This window comes from Aptenodytes patagonicus, chromosome 5 (genome assembly GCF_965638725.1).
Source record: "Aptenodytes patagonicus chromosome 5, bAptPat1.pri.cur, whole genome shotgun sequence".
Classification (NCBI taxonomy): domain Eukaryota; kingdom Metazoa; phylum Chordata; class Aves; order Sphenisciformes; family Spheniscidae; genus Aptenodytes; species Aptenodytes patagonicus.
The window spans coordinates 41,334,246-41,349,733 of record NC_134953.1 but is presented as its reverse complement, the minus strand read 5'-3'; positions in this window follow the sequence as shown (position 1 = coordinate 41,349,733).

Sequence of the window (15,488 nt, the reverse complement as noted above, 5' to 3'; positions counted from 1 at the left end):
GGCTTCAGATGCCTCTGCCATGTCAAAAAACCAAAGCTTTTTAATGCAATCTGGCAAGTTTAGGTCAATGGAAAGTTGATGTGTAATACAGCATAGAAAGAAAGCACCACAGAACCATGCCTTAGGAGTGATTCCTTAGAAGGAAGTCAGTAGGAATGATACTTCTTAAAACCAAACTCTGAAGGTTTTCATGGGAGGAAATAAGAAGTGATTTGGGCACTGAAGGAGAAGCAACAGTAGTGATCAAGATACAAGAGAGTTTTTTCAGTCTGCCTTTGGAATTTAAAATTAATGAGAAGCACTACTGTAAGAAATCTTTTTGTTTGGTTGGTTTTGGAGATTTTAGTGATCGTATAAGATCAAAACTAACACTCCTTTCTCTGGATTCAGCTAGAAAGATTCTGGAAACGTGTTATTAAGCAAGACTGTAAAACTTAAAAACTTCTTTTCTATACCTTTTTCAGAAGATGTCTGCAACATTTATTACAATGTAGAGTAGGAAAGAGAACAAATCCACTCCATCTGGTCTGCAAATCAATAAATCCACAGGCTAAAACTAGCAATGTTGACACAATAGTCTGTACAAGTAGGGTCATCAGCAGAATGCTTGCTCAGGCTGAACTTCTAACAACAACATGGTGTTTAAAAAGGAAAAAATAATCAAAGTACATTACAACGTATGTATTTTTACAAGAACTTCATTAGCCCACTTAAGCAAAGTCACTTGCAGGAGCACATGAGATTCTTGCTTCTCATCTCCACACCTTTTGTGCCTTGGTTTTTCCCCACTGGGTTTGGGGATTATATTTTCCTCTTCGGTTCAGCCTCACAGAGCTGTATTCAACTGTAAATAAGATCTCCCCAACACTACCTACCTGACCAGACCTTTTATTTTATCTTTTATATCTGAATATAAGCTTTCCTAGGAAGATGGAGAGGAGTTAAAGACCAGCTAAACTCTCACATTATTGCTAGACTGCTAGGAACGTCCCATTCACATTGCACTGTTCAAATACAAATAAATGTTACTGTCACCAGCAACAACACAGAATACCTGTCTACCAAATGCTATTTCACTCCATATTATGGAATATATTTAAAAAAAAAAAACCCAAACAACAAACCCAAAGCAAACAAAACCAGTAGTTTTGGATAGTTGAATGCCACAATGATGCTAAAGTACTCCAGAGAAACCTCGCAGAACTGGATGAGTGGGCAAAAAAAGGGAGGTACGTGACTTTCAGCAGAGGTAAATGCAAGGAAATGCCTCTAGGGAAAAATAATCCAAACGCTACCTGCAAGATGCTGAACTCTGAACCGATAGGTACAACTACAGGAAGAGCTCCTGGAGTCATCCCTGACAGTTCTCGGAAATCGGGGCACAGCCCAACATGTATCAGTAACCAAAAATAGACAAAATAATTGGGCATCATCAGACAGATCACAGCAGAGATGGCATTTTTCTACTTCATATTTGCATGTGTCCTGGTTTCAGCAGGGATAGAGTTAATTTCCTTCCTAGTAGCTGGTACAGTGCTGTGTTTTGGATTTAGGATGAGAACAAAGTTGATAACGCACTGATGTTCTAGTTGTTGCTAGGTAATGCTTACACTAGCCAAGGACTTTTTAGTTTTCCATGCTCTACCGACTGAGAAGGCTGCAGGTGCACAAGAAGCTGGGAGGGGGCACAGCCAAACTGGCCAAAGAAACATTCCATACCATGTGACGTCATGCTCAGTACATAAACTGGGGAAAGCTGGCCGGGGGGCGCCGCTGCTCGGGGACTGGCTGGGCATCGGTCGGCAGGTGGTGAGCAATTGTACTGTGCATCACTTGCTTTGTGTATTATTATCATATTATTATCATTTTATTTCAATTATGAAACTGTTTTTATCTCAACCCACGAGTTTTTCTCACTTGTGCTCTTCCAATTCTCTCCCCCATCCCACCGGGTGGGGGGGAGTGAGCAAGCAGCTGTGTGGTGCTCAGTTGCCGGCTGAGGTTAAACCACGACAGTCCTTTTTGGTGCCCAACGTGGGGCATGAGGGGTTTGAGATAATAACAGATTAACCGGAGTGTATTAAGGAACTTGTATCTGTTAATAGTTGTGGGTCACAATGTTGGTTTCTCCGTTCTCGATAGTGATTTGTCTAATCTTCATCGTGCTCCTTTTTTTTGCTGTACATGTTAAAGATTGGTGTTGGTTTTTGCAGTTTGCTGTGCTCTGCAGTGATTGGTGAAGTTTCGCTTGTGAGGTTTGTTTTTAGAACATTGACCTTGACCTTAGTGTGGTATGTAAGTTTCGCAATGAAGCCGTTACTGTACCACGGAGACCATTTCGTGGAGACAACTAGCAATTGCAGTGACTTTTCTGAGAGTTTTTTTACGGAGGAAATACAGAATGGCAGTGTCACTACCTTCTTCTATGATGTTTCCTCCTTCATTACAGTAACTTTTCAGTATTTTGAACATCCTTGGGCAGTTAAGATACTTCTATTAATACTTCTTGGGAATATTGTTTCGGTTTTGTCTAAAGTTGGTAAGCAATTTAAGAATATCATCCAGAGATCCGCCCCAAGGCTGAATAATTATGAGTGGCAGGGTGTGTGGGACAAGATGGGCAAGTACCTAGGCCAATGGGCACCCCCTGTGTTTTGGAACTTCACCCCTGAGCAAGTGCAGAATCCTGAAAAGTTAGTAGAATATTTGGAAAAAGTATGCTGTCACCCTGGCAACTCCAGAGAGATGCAGATCACTGCAACGTGCTGGGGCCTGGCCCATGCCTACCGAGCCCTGTTCAACACTATTCAGTACCCTCAAAGGGAAGAGAAGGTCTCTGGATCTGACGGTAAAACGACACACACTGCGGCCACTCAGATCCTGGTGACACTCCCTGCGGCCACCCAGACCCCGGCGACAGGTCCTGTGGCCACTCAGACCCCGGCGACAGGTCCTGTGGCCACTCAGACCCCGGTGACATGCACTGCAGCTACTCAGATCCCAGCAACAGGCCCTGCGGCCACTCCGACCCTAGCGACAGACCCCGCAGCCACTCAGACCCCGGCGACATGCACTGCGGCTACTCAGACTCCGGCAACAGGCCCTGTGGCCACTCAGACCCTGGCGACAGGCACTGTGACACGCCCTGTGGCTGAACCAAAGAACCAGCCTGTGCCGGTATCAGTCGCCCCTGTACACAAGAAGAAATTGTGGAAGCGGAAGTCGGCTCATTTAGTAGGGGAGGAAGAAGCTTCCTCTAAAAGGGGGCTGGAGGAAGAAGTCTACGAGACAGATGACCCTAGAGAAGGGCCATCACGAGAACAGGAGGAGGAGGGATGGCTGCTGACCAGGGAGGAAGAAGAGGAAGAACTCATAAACGAGGCAGTGACCACCTGATCCCTATCCCTGAGTGAGCTGCGAGATATACAAAAAGATTTCAGCCGCCGTCCAGGTGAGCATATTGTCACCTGGCTGCTCCGATGCTGGGATAATGGGGCCAGTAGCCTGGAATTAGAGGGTAGGGAAGCCAAGCAGCTGGGATCCCTTTCTAGGGAAGGGGGCATTGACAAAGCGATTGGAAAAGGGACACGAGTCCTCAGCCTTTGGAGGCGACTCTTGTCAAGCGTGAAGGAAAGGTATCCCTTTAAGGAAGATGTCATATGTCGCCCAAGCAAGTGGGCCACCATGGAGAAGGGTATCCAGTTTCTGAGAGAATTAGCTGTGCTGGAGGTAATTTATGATGACCTGAACAATGAACAGCTATCCAAAGATCCAGACGAAGTCAAGTGCACACGACCCATGTGGCGGAAGTTTATAAGGAGCTCACCATCGTCATATGCCAATTCATTGGCAGTAATGACCTGGAAAGATGGAGAGGAACAAACAGCGGATGAATTGGCTAGTCAACTCCAGCAATATGAGGAAAGTCTCTCTTCCTCCCTCGTCTCGGCTGTGGAGAAACCGTCCCGGGAGATCCAGCAACTCAGAGAGGATAGGTCCTACTCCTCACCTGTACGGACCAGTATCTCGGCTATTAGAAGTAAGCATTCTTTTGCTCAAGAGAGAGAATATAAAGGGTACACACCATGGGGCACCCTATGGTTTTACCCGTGTGACCACAGACAGGACATGAGGAAGTGGGATGGAAAATCTACCGCAGCCCTGGAGGCACGGGTACGTGAATTGCAAGGAAAAACAATCACAAAACAGGGTTCTTCCAGGAAAATTGCTGCTCCAGTTTCCAGCGGGCAGTTCCCCAGACAGAGTAGAAGGACTGATCTTACTCCTGATCTTAATGAAGAAACTTCTGACTCGTATGTACAAGAAATGAGAAATGAGTACTGTGATGAGGACTAGAGGGGCCCTGCCTCCAGCCAGGGGGAGGAAAGGGACAACCAGGTTTATTGGACTGTGTGGATTCGGTGGCCTGGCACATCAGACCCACAGGAGTATAAGGCTCTAGTAGACACCAGTGCACAGTGTACCCTAATGCCATCAAGCTATAAAGGGGCAGAACCCATCTGTATTTCTGGGGTGACGGGGGGATTCCAACAGCTAACTGTATTGGAAGCCAAAGTAAGTCTTAACTGGGAATGGGTGGCAGAAGCACATCATTGTGACTGGCCCAGAGGCTCCGTGCATCCTTGGCACAGACTACCTCAGGAGAGGGTATTTCAAGGACCCAAAAGGGTACCGGTGGGCTTTTGGTATAGCTGCCTTGGAGATGGAGGACATTAAACAGCTGTCTACCTTGCCTGGTCTCTCGGAGGACCCCTCTGTTCTGGGGTTGCTGAAGGTCAAAGACCAACAGGTGCCAGTCGCTACCACCACGGTGCACTGGTGGCAATATCGCACCAACCGAGACTCCTTGATTCCCATTCATGAGCTAATTCGTTGACTGGAGAGCCAAGGAGTGATCAGCAAGACTCGCTCACCCTTTAACAGTCCCATATGGCCAGTGCGGAAGTCTAATGGAGAGTGGAGACTAACAGTAGACTATCGTGGCCTAAATGAAGTCACGCCACCACTGAGTGCTGCTGTGCCAGACATGCTAGGACTTCAATACGAACTGGAGTCAAAGGCAGCCAAGTGGTATGCCACAGTTGATATTGCTAATGCGTTTTTCTCAATCCCTTTGGCAGCGGAGTGCAGGCCACAGTTTGCTTTTGCTTGGAGGGGCGTCCAGTACACCTGGAACCGACTGCCCCAGGGGTGGAAACACAGCCCCACCATTTGCCATGGACTGATACAGACTGCACTGGAACAGGGTGAGGCTCCAGAACACCTGCAATACATTAATGACATCATCGTGTGGGGCAACACAGCAGGAGAAGTTTTTGAAAAAGGGAAGGAAATAGTCCAAATCCTGCTGAAAGCCGGTTTTGCCATAAAACAAAGTAAGGTCAAGGGACCTGCACAGGTGATCCAGTTTTTAGGAATAAAATGGCAAGATAGATGTTGTCAGATTCCAATGGATGTGATCAATAAAATAACAGCCATGTCTCCACCAACTAGCAAAAAGGAAACACAAGCTTTCTTAGGCATTGTGGGTTTTTGGAGAATGCGTATTCCAAATTACAGTCTGATCGTAAACCCTCTCTATCAAGTGACCCAAAAGAAGAACGATTTCAAATGGGGCCCTGAGCAACGACAAGCTTTTGAACAAATTAAAGAGGAGATAGTTCACGCAGTAGCCCTGGGGCCAGTCCGGGCAGGGCAAGATGTAAAAAATGTGCTCTACACCGCAGCCGGGGAGAATGGCCCTACCCGGAGCCTCTGGCAGAAAGCCCCTGGGGAGACTTGAGGTTGACCCCTAGGGTTTTGGAGTTGTGGATACAGAGGATCCGAGGCCCGCTATACTCCAACTGAAAAAGAGATATTGGCAGCACATGAAGGGGTTCGAGCTGCTTCAGAAGTGATCAGCACTGAAGCACAGCTCCTCCTGGCACCCCGACTGCCAGTGCTGGGCTGGATGTTCAGAGGGAGGGTCCCCTGTACACATCATGCAACTGATGCTACGTGGAGTAAGTGGGTTATGCTGATCACACAATGGGCTCGAATAGGAAACCCCAGTCGCCCAGGAATCCTGGAAGTGATCATGGATTGGCCAGAGGGCAAAGATTTTGGAATATCGCCAGAGGAGGAGGTAACGCGTGCTGAGGAGGCCCCAATGTATAATGAACTACCAGAAAATGAGAAGCAATATGCCCTGTTCACTGATGGGTCCTGTCATCTTGTGGGAAAGCATCGGAGGTGGAAAGCTGCTGTATGGAGTCCCATGCGACAAGTTGTAGAAACGGCTGAAGGAGAAGGTGAATGGAGCCAATTTGCAGAAGTAAAGGCCATCCAGCTGGCTTTAGACATTGCTGACCAAGAAAAGTGGCCAGTGCTCTATCTCTATACTGACTCATGGATGGTGGCAAATGCCCTGTGGGGGTGGTTGCAGCAATGGAAGCGGAGCAACTGGCAGCGCAGAGGCAAACCCATCTGGGCTGCCGCATTGTGGCAAGATATTGCTGCCCGGGTGGAGAACCTGGTTGTAAAAGTCCATCACATAGATGCTCACATACCCAAGAGTAGGGCCACTGAAGAACATCAAAACAACCAGCAGGTGGATCAGGCTGCTAAGATTGAGGTGGCTCAGGTGGATCTGGACTGGCAACATAAGGGTGAATTATTTATAGCTGGGTGGGCCCATGACACCTCAGGTCACCAAGGAAGAGATGCAACATACAGATGGGCTCGTGATCGAGGGGTGGACTTGACCACGGACACTATTGCGCAGGTTATCCATGAATGCGAAACATGTGCTGCAATCCAGCAAGCCAAGCGGTTAAAGCCTCTCTGGTATGGAGGACGATGGCTGAAATATAAATATGGGGAGGCCTGGCAGATCGATTATATCACACTCCCACAAACCCGCCAAGGCAAGCGCCATGTGCTTACAATGGTGGAGGCAACCACCGGATGGCTGGAAACATATCCCGTGCCCCATGCCACTGCCCAGAACACTATCCTGGGCCTTGAAAAGCAAGTCCTATGGCGACATGGCACCCCAGAAAGAATTGAGTCAGACAACAGGACTCATTTCCGAAACAACCTCATAGACACCTGGGCCAAAGAGCACGGCATTGAGTGGGTGTATCACATCCCCTAATACGCACCAGCCTCCGGGAAAATTGAACGATACAATGGACTGTTAAAGACTACACTGAGAGCAATGGGTGGCGGGACGTTCAAACACTGGGATACGCATTTAGCAAAGGCCACCTGGTTAGTCAACACTAGGGGATCTGCCAATCGAGCTGGCCCTGCCCAGTCAGAACTTTTACGTATTGTAGATGGGAATAAAGTCCCTGTAGTGCACATAAAAAATATGTTGGGGAAAACAGTTTGGGTTATTCCTGCCTCGGGCAAAGGCAAACCCATCCGTGGGATTGCTTTTGCTCAAGGACCTGGGTGCACTTGGTGGATAATGCGGAAGGATGGGGAAGTCCGATGTGTACCTCAAGGGGATTTGATTTTGGGTGAGAATAGCCAATGATCTGAATTATGTGATGTTAAGTACTAATTATAGTTATAATAGTTATACTAATAATACTAATAATATTATATGCCATACTAATATTATTACAGTAAGAATCACCCAGACTAATGAAGAATAACTTCAGTGAAACCAAGCAAAGCACAGTGATGATGGTACCAGAACTGACTTCAACATGAAACAATCCAACACCACATACCATCTCCATTTTTCCTGCCCTGGAAGATTATTACGACAGATGGAGCCCGAAGTCATGGACTAAATGAACTCACCGAACATTTTAGAGGGATGGCCCATAGACTAAGGGAATGATATCTCTGTGTGTGTGTGTGTGTGTGTGTGTGTGTGTATATATATATATAAAAAAAAAAAGGGGGTGGTGATTAATGAAAATGTACAGGAAAATATGAGACTTGAGCATGACGTAGATGGTATAGAATAAGGGGTGGATATTGTCCTGGTTTCGGCAGGGATAGAGTTAATTTCTTTCCTAGTAGCTGGTACAGTGCTGTGTTTTGGATTTAGGATGAGAACAAAGTTGATAACGCACTGATGTTCTAGTTGTTGCTAGGTAATGCTTACACTAGCCAAGGACTTTTTAGTTTTCCATGCTCTACCGACTGAGAAGGCTGCAGGTGCACAAGAAGCTGGGAGGGGGCACAGCCAAACTGGCCAAAGAAACATTCCATACCATGTGACGTCATGCTCAGTACATAAACTGGGGAAAGCTGGCCGGGCATCGGTCGGTGGGTCGTGAGCAATTGTACTGTGCATCACTTGCTTTGTGTATTATTATCATATTATTATAATTTTATTTCAATTATGAAACTGTTTATCTCAACCCACGAGTTTTTCTCACTTGTGCTCTTCCAATTCTCTCCCCATCCCACTGGGGGGGGGGGGAGTGAGCAAGCGGCTGTGTGGTGCTTAGTTGCCGACTGAGGTTAAACCATGACAGCATGAAATGAGAAAGAAGCTAGGAAAGGCCAAACACTCCTTCCATCCAAATCCTGCTGCAGAAGTTGCTTGCAAAAAAGACAGAGAAAACTGCCTTGGATGGTGAACCTTCATTGGAAAAACACCTTTCACTGAAAAGTCAGCTTGTTTATCTAATGCATGCTGTAGCCAGGCTGCTTTACTAGCACTAACGAATATGTCTGTGTCCTGGTTCTGGCATTCAATACATATGATCTGCTTTTAAACCCACCTTTATAGAAACAGCACAGAATCAATTCCCATAAACCAACCTGCCAAAAGGAAAATGTGAAAACAAGAGTGGGACCTACAGCGGGGAATCAGTCCGAGGAGTTACATATTTACATGCAAAAGGAATACGGCCTTAAGCCCCGAACTCTGCAATACAGAACTAACATGACTCAAGCTAGCTATGCATGAAAAAGACCAGTTGTGAATAGCTTCCATAATGAGCTTACTATAAAAAAGTACTTCAAACCAAGTCCCATGTTAGTGTTTCTTGTAGGTATTTCAGTGCATTCATAAAGATAGTCTCCTTTTATAAATCCATGTAGCATTTTGCTGCTTGAATAAAAGGAAGAGTCCATATTCCAATAGTTATAAATCTTTTCATTTATTATTAAAGCTTCTAAAACATGTATCAGTAATAAGAGCCGAGGCCACATTCTCATGTGAAATGGCATCGCAGAAGTCCCCTTTGCTAAGGCTATATAAGAATTGGTTTGTCCTTGGGTGGTCTGTTCTTCTGTGCTTTATTCAGGAGACCCGCTCCTCCATTTTTTAAATGCAACTAGAAACCTGCATTTCAGTAGCAACAACAACAAGAAGCATTGGAGGAATATTTTTCATTAGTTCCTAAAACATCCCTCTTCCTGGATCATGTGTTCCTGTAACACACTTGCCATCAGCTGGAATTCATGTTACTGCAGTGCAGAGTTTTCCTATATGGAGGCATGGTCAGGGGGTGTGTCCACTGAGCATCCTTTGATTTTAACATCAGTCATGCTCGGAAACTGCAGTGCTATGGCAGCTACTGCATTTCAAAGACTTTATTGCTTTAACAGCCTGCCCCTAATTGACTCAGCCAGAAAAGATCAAACCTAAAGTATTGGTGATGTTTTCTTGTTAACCTCCAATAGCTAATTACTGCTTAAGCCAGCCTTTCATTTTCCTATACATCCATACATAGATGTACAATACAAGCAATGCAGCTGCTGAACAGCCATTGGAGATCTCCTGGACAACAGACAAAAGAAAAAAAAAAGAGCAGTTAGCTCTTAGAAAGTGGGTATGATGTTTGGAGCAGAAGATATGAGGGATGGGAATCAAGGGTGCACTGGCAAGGTGCCAGCATCCTGGTAACATATGCCCCCTCTGCAAAAGGAATCACTACGTTCCTTGTGATCGGCAGTGAAACCAAGACTAAGGCTCAGCGGGCAAGTTGTACTTGGGCACTTACCCTGGCTAGAAGCATGCAACAAGCTTAGCCCTCAACTACTATAGTATACTACCAGCACAAAATCCCAGCACCTGCTAAACCTATTTGATACAAGTTTATGTAATTCTGGGAGATGGTTTGATTTTAATCTGTAAATTAACACCCTTTTTTTTGGCCAAAGCAGGCAGCTTCCTCAAGATGGACTTAAGTTTGATACTATCCCTTCAGAGCTTATCTGCAACATTATGTGACTGACTACCCCAGGCCCTAAGTATCAAGACCATACTCGCCCCACCCACCCCCTTTTTTTTTTTTTTTTTTTTACAAGCAGTCTATAAATCAGCAAAAGAAGGTCTAAATTTTGGAAAAGGTATACCTGTCCAGTTGTAGCAGCCACAGGTTTGCACTTACCTGTGCTCAGGGTACTGCCAACAGCAGGGTGGTGTGCTTACATACCGGCAAAGTCTCTGCTCTCAAGTGGACCCTAGGAGGACTGTAGTTCCAGCTGCTGTCTCATGATTTATTAGATTTTATTACCCCAAAATTGTAACAATAGAGCATATTTTCTATGGAGGCTAAACTAGCAGCACTCTGATGAACATATATCACTGCCTAGGATTAGTTCATTTCTACAGTATCCTCCCTCCCCCCCCAAATTCCTGAAAAACAAATCTTGCCCTCATCTGACTTCTTATGCAACATGCCAGGTGAACGGATGCTGGGAAGAAAGCACAAGAAATCAAGGTGACACGTCCTGCAGTAGCAGCAGATGGGGTGTTTTATTGTACTTGTAGCCTGTTGCCTTGTTTTTCAACCTCAGAAGCTTTGCTGTCTTTTCTTTTTATACTTTTTTCCTTTTATGACTACATCTTCATTAGTTTGAGGACGTGGAGGTTATCAGCAAGGCTGGAAAGCTGTGTCATAAACAGAGCAGCTGCCAAAATCAATGTGACTTTTCTGCTTGCCTTTGTGGAGACTACAGCTGAACACTTTGCCTCCTGCTAACCCAAACTCATTTGGCATGAGAAGCTATTTAGCTGTGTTACCTTCACAGTGGCACAAGCAACATGCTCTAGCTTCAATGAAAGCTACACCTCATGCCTGTGGGCACAGAGCAGCACGCAGGCAGCTCTGGGTCCGTGTTTCAGTCACAGCCACAACATGCCTTCAGCATGTGAGACCAGGAGGGAAAGGTGCTGTACCGCCACGGAGTGACTGCTGCTGCAAAGTCCTCCCGCTGCACACAGCATTACTGCAGCCACGTGGCCCCGCTTCCTGAGCTGCCACGGTCTGGCGGTCATGGTATTGCATAGTGATAATGAGAGCTGCACATTTCATCATTTTGCTCTTTCTCCAGAAAGAGCAATTTTTTAAATTTTAAATTTTTTAATCAGAATTTCCATCTTTCATTTACAGTAATTTCTCCTTAGCCATTAGCTTGTTTTAACAGGAAGATCTATTTTATCTAATAGTCGATGTCATAGCTATACATTTATAGATGGAGAAGGATGGATGGACAGGTGGGTGCATGTGTGCGTACATATACACATGCGTATGTGCACAAAGAGAGCAAATCCCCTCCAAGCAAACAAGGGCATGGCTATTCTGTAAGTCCAAAAGAAAAGGGACTGTAATTTGTCATCTTGGCAGGATAATTAGCCTGGGCAGCACAATGCCCAGCGTGGCTGTACTCTGGCACCCGTGCTAGACTGGGTATCCCTCCATGCACTGTCCTGTCTCTCTTGTCCTTGCTCAACTTTTTTAAGGAAACAAAGAAGGAGCCAGTGGCTGAGCTAAGCGTAGCTTCTGAACACAAGATCTGGGAGCACTGCTTCTGTTCCCTTGCTGTGCTTCTAAGTCACTTGGACTCAACAATCCTATCCACAACCAGTGTTTCACAACATTGTGAAGGTCTTTCAAGGTGCCTACAGGCCACTTTGTGCCCTGATGTCTACTCAGAATTCATTTATTTATGCATATTGATAGTGTAACTATGCAGATTTTTTAGTCTGCAAGGGAAAAATGTGTATCAGTAAATTAAACTGATTGGGGAGACAAATATTTACTATTCTTACTTGGCTTGATGATGGTATTAAGTTTTGTAGTTTACTGCATTCTTATACTTCGTGTTCCTCATTTAAACAATGGTGATTAATCAGCATTCACCATTTTGTTTACCCCGTCTTCCTAGGACTAGCATGCTGTGGTAGCTTTTTGTAACACTAAATCAGGGCAGACCCTGATTAATATTTTATATATTTAAAAATTGCACCTTTCTTTTTCATTAAAACAGTCTCTTACCAGCATTTCTGAAATAACAAGTTAAATAGCTCTTTGTGAATGCCGTTAGAGAGATGCTGTCTAGGTCTAATTTCTAAAATGTAATACATTAAAAAATAATAATCTTTCTACCTGTGAAAAATTAATCAGATTAAATGAAGACCTTAATACAATTTCCCTAGGTGACCTTTATCAAGGAAATAAGAAATTCTTTCTTAGATACTAAAAATAATCATGACAAAGTAGAATGTCTCTAAACTCTCCTGTTGGCCTTCAACACGGGCATTAAGGAGAATCTAAAGCGTCTCCTCGGTGAGCAGCTAAACCACAGGGGGTGCTGAACATGGTGTTTTTGCCACATTTTCTCATAAAAAACAGTGCCCCACTGCTAAGTTGCAGTGGGGCGTGGCTGGGAGCCACTAGCTATATCACACAGCGCATAACTTGCCAGTAGCTCCAGGGGAATAGCTCGGTCTGCCAAATGGGAAGATTTACAGAATGCAGTACTTGAGACACCTGGCTGCAGAGTCCCAAACTCTTACGAGACCACTGCCCTCTGAAATTGAAACTTGCTAGTACGCGTATTTAAGCAACCATCAGTTAATCGGAGACACAACGCGAGACATTTATATGCCTCACAAGACAACAGATAATCTATGGGCAGCCAGAGAGATGATGCGCACATGTACTGCAAATCTTAACTGCCGAGGAGAACCAACGATGGGTTTCACCAATGAGCCATTAACTATCAATCTCAGCAGCACTGACATACAACACGGCTTTGTGTTGTTATCAGTGTAAAGGCTTATATTCTCCCTAAACTCTTGAAACAAAACTAAACCTCCCTTCAGTGTAACACAACATTCAGTTCTGCACCAAAGCTGCCCTCCTCTATAAGCATCCTGTCCCTGGCTCCCCAAAAATTTCCCCAAAAAAACCTCTGATTGTACTTCTGTAGCACCCACAGGGCTGCCAGGAACAGGCACTTGCAAAGTTTCTGGTAACTGCTGCAATGAGATAAGCCCCATACCTGCTCTTACATTTGAGTTTGCCAGGTACCATGTCCACAGTCTTCTGGGAGAACAAAGTCTTGAGCAGTATGCACTAAAAAAGGCTAATTTTACCTTTGTTGCCTTAAAACGGTGATGATGTTTTGTATTCTTTAAGCATTTCAGCAGAGCTTTGAGGGCGAAGAGAAAGATTTTTTTAGCAGTTTGACACAGGATCTTGTCCTTGCTCCTTGAAGAACAGCAAAAGAGCCACTGTACAGACACTGTCCCTTCCCCAAACACACTTGAGTACAGCACAAACAATGTACCAGCTATTATCCACTCCAAGCATGGTCAGCTTGTCCAGAGCTAGAGTTTCAGCGAGACCTCCTGAAAGCCAAATACTGGTTAAAACCTACAGGACAATGCAAAGCATGGTAACTCCAAGTGTCTCCATGTTACTGCCCACAGTGTCCCGGTGGATTTGCTGCCCGAGCAGCTCTGTGTGTTTCCCCCAGCTCTCTGTGGAAACTGCTGCTCCTTGCCAGGTTGAGAGCATATAAATTAAGCCCCCTCGGGCTAGAACCACTTACTATTTCCAAGTAGGCCTCTCCACACAACTGGGATTGGGAGCTTGCATGCCCTTCTGTTGAACTCCAGCACGGGCTCCCCATGCCTGCTCACCCCACACTGGCTCCTTGGACAGAGCCAAATGGCAGCAACTCCTGAATGCCGCAGCCACCTATATGTTTCTATGGCATCCATATAGGGACAGGCAAACACTCCTCAGAATGCTGCAACTCATTCTGGGTATCGCAGCAGCATCGTGTATGGCCATTGCTAAACAACATGCAAACAGTTTGCAGGGCTGGCATTGCTCATGTTGGGTGGCTCGCAAAAGGACCAGCATAATTTTATCATGCTATTGGTGAAGAGCAACAATCAGTGCCAGAAAGATAAACTGCACTCCAGCCGTCCAGGCTGGTGCCACCCTGAAAGCTTTGGTTTTCTTATGCTACGAGTGAATTACCTGATTCTGCTCAAGCTGTTGCTACACTATTGATTCACCCCTGTGCTACAGCCTTATCATCTGATCAGCTGGGCTTAGTGCTCCTAGTCCAAACAGTGAAATTACTGAAACTCTCTTCTTCCAATAATAAAGAAAAAAGGTAATATTCCTCAGTACTCACCTAATGGGCTTTTGAGAACCAGCTGCTTTCAAAATTCATTTGACAAACTGCACCGTTCTTTGGGTTTATCAAACCTTGTGGTTTATCAATACTTCGTAATAAATGCAAGTCTTTTTCAGACTATGAACAATGAGACAGCCAATGGTAACTTAAAGTTACCATTTCTGCATGCAGCATTTGAAGGGTCAGCAAGCAAGCGTGCGCTGAGCAGGAGAAAGCTGCTTGCCCTTTTTATTTCTGGCTAGCTGTGTGTCTTGGCACAGCCACGAACTAGGGCTTGATGAGAGAGCATTCAAATTTATACCCCCATGTCCTGGTTTCGGCAGGCACAGAGTTAATTTCCTTCCTAGTAGCTGGTACAGTGCTGTGTTTTGGATTTAGTATGAGAATCATGTTGATGATAACACACCGATGTTTTAGTTGTTGCTGAGCAGTGCTTACACTAGTCAAGGACTTTTCAGCTTCTCATGCTCTACCGACTGAGAAGGCTGGAGGTGCACAAGAAGCTGGGAGGGGGCACAGCCAGGGCAGCTGACCCAAATTGGCCAAAGGGATATTCCATACCATGTGACGTCATGCTCAGTATATACACTGGGGGAAAGCTGGCGGGGGGGGGCCGCTGCTCAGGGACTGGCTGGGCATCGGTCAGTGGGTGGTGAGCAATTGCACTGTGCATCACCTGCTTTGTATATTATTATTATTACATTATTATTGTTATTATTATTTCATTTCAATTATTAAACTGTTTTTATCTCAACCCACAAGTTTTTCTCACTTCTACTCTTCCAATTCTCTCCCCCATCCCACCGGGGGGTGGGGGGAAGTGAGCGAGCGGCTGTGTGGTGCTCAGTTGCCGACTGAGGTTAAACCACGACACCCCATTTGCAGCACAATTATAAATATTACAAGGTAAGAAGCATTTATCACCATCCACCAGCTGCAAAATATACTTATTTGTAAAGCTTTGAGTTACAGCTGACATTTGCTAGAGGCAAACGGATGTAAAAAGGAGAAGCCACTTCCCAATCACCGAGATCATCACACAGAAGCAACCTGGGGACAACCACCACGAG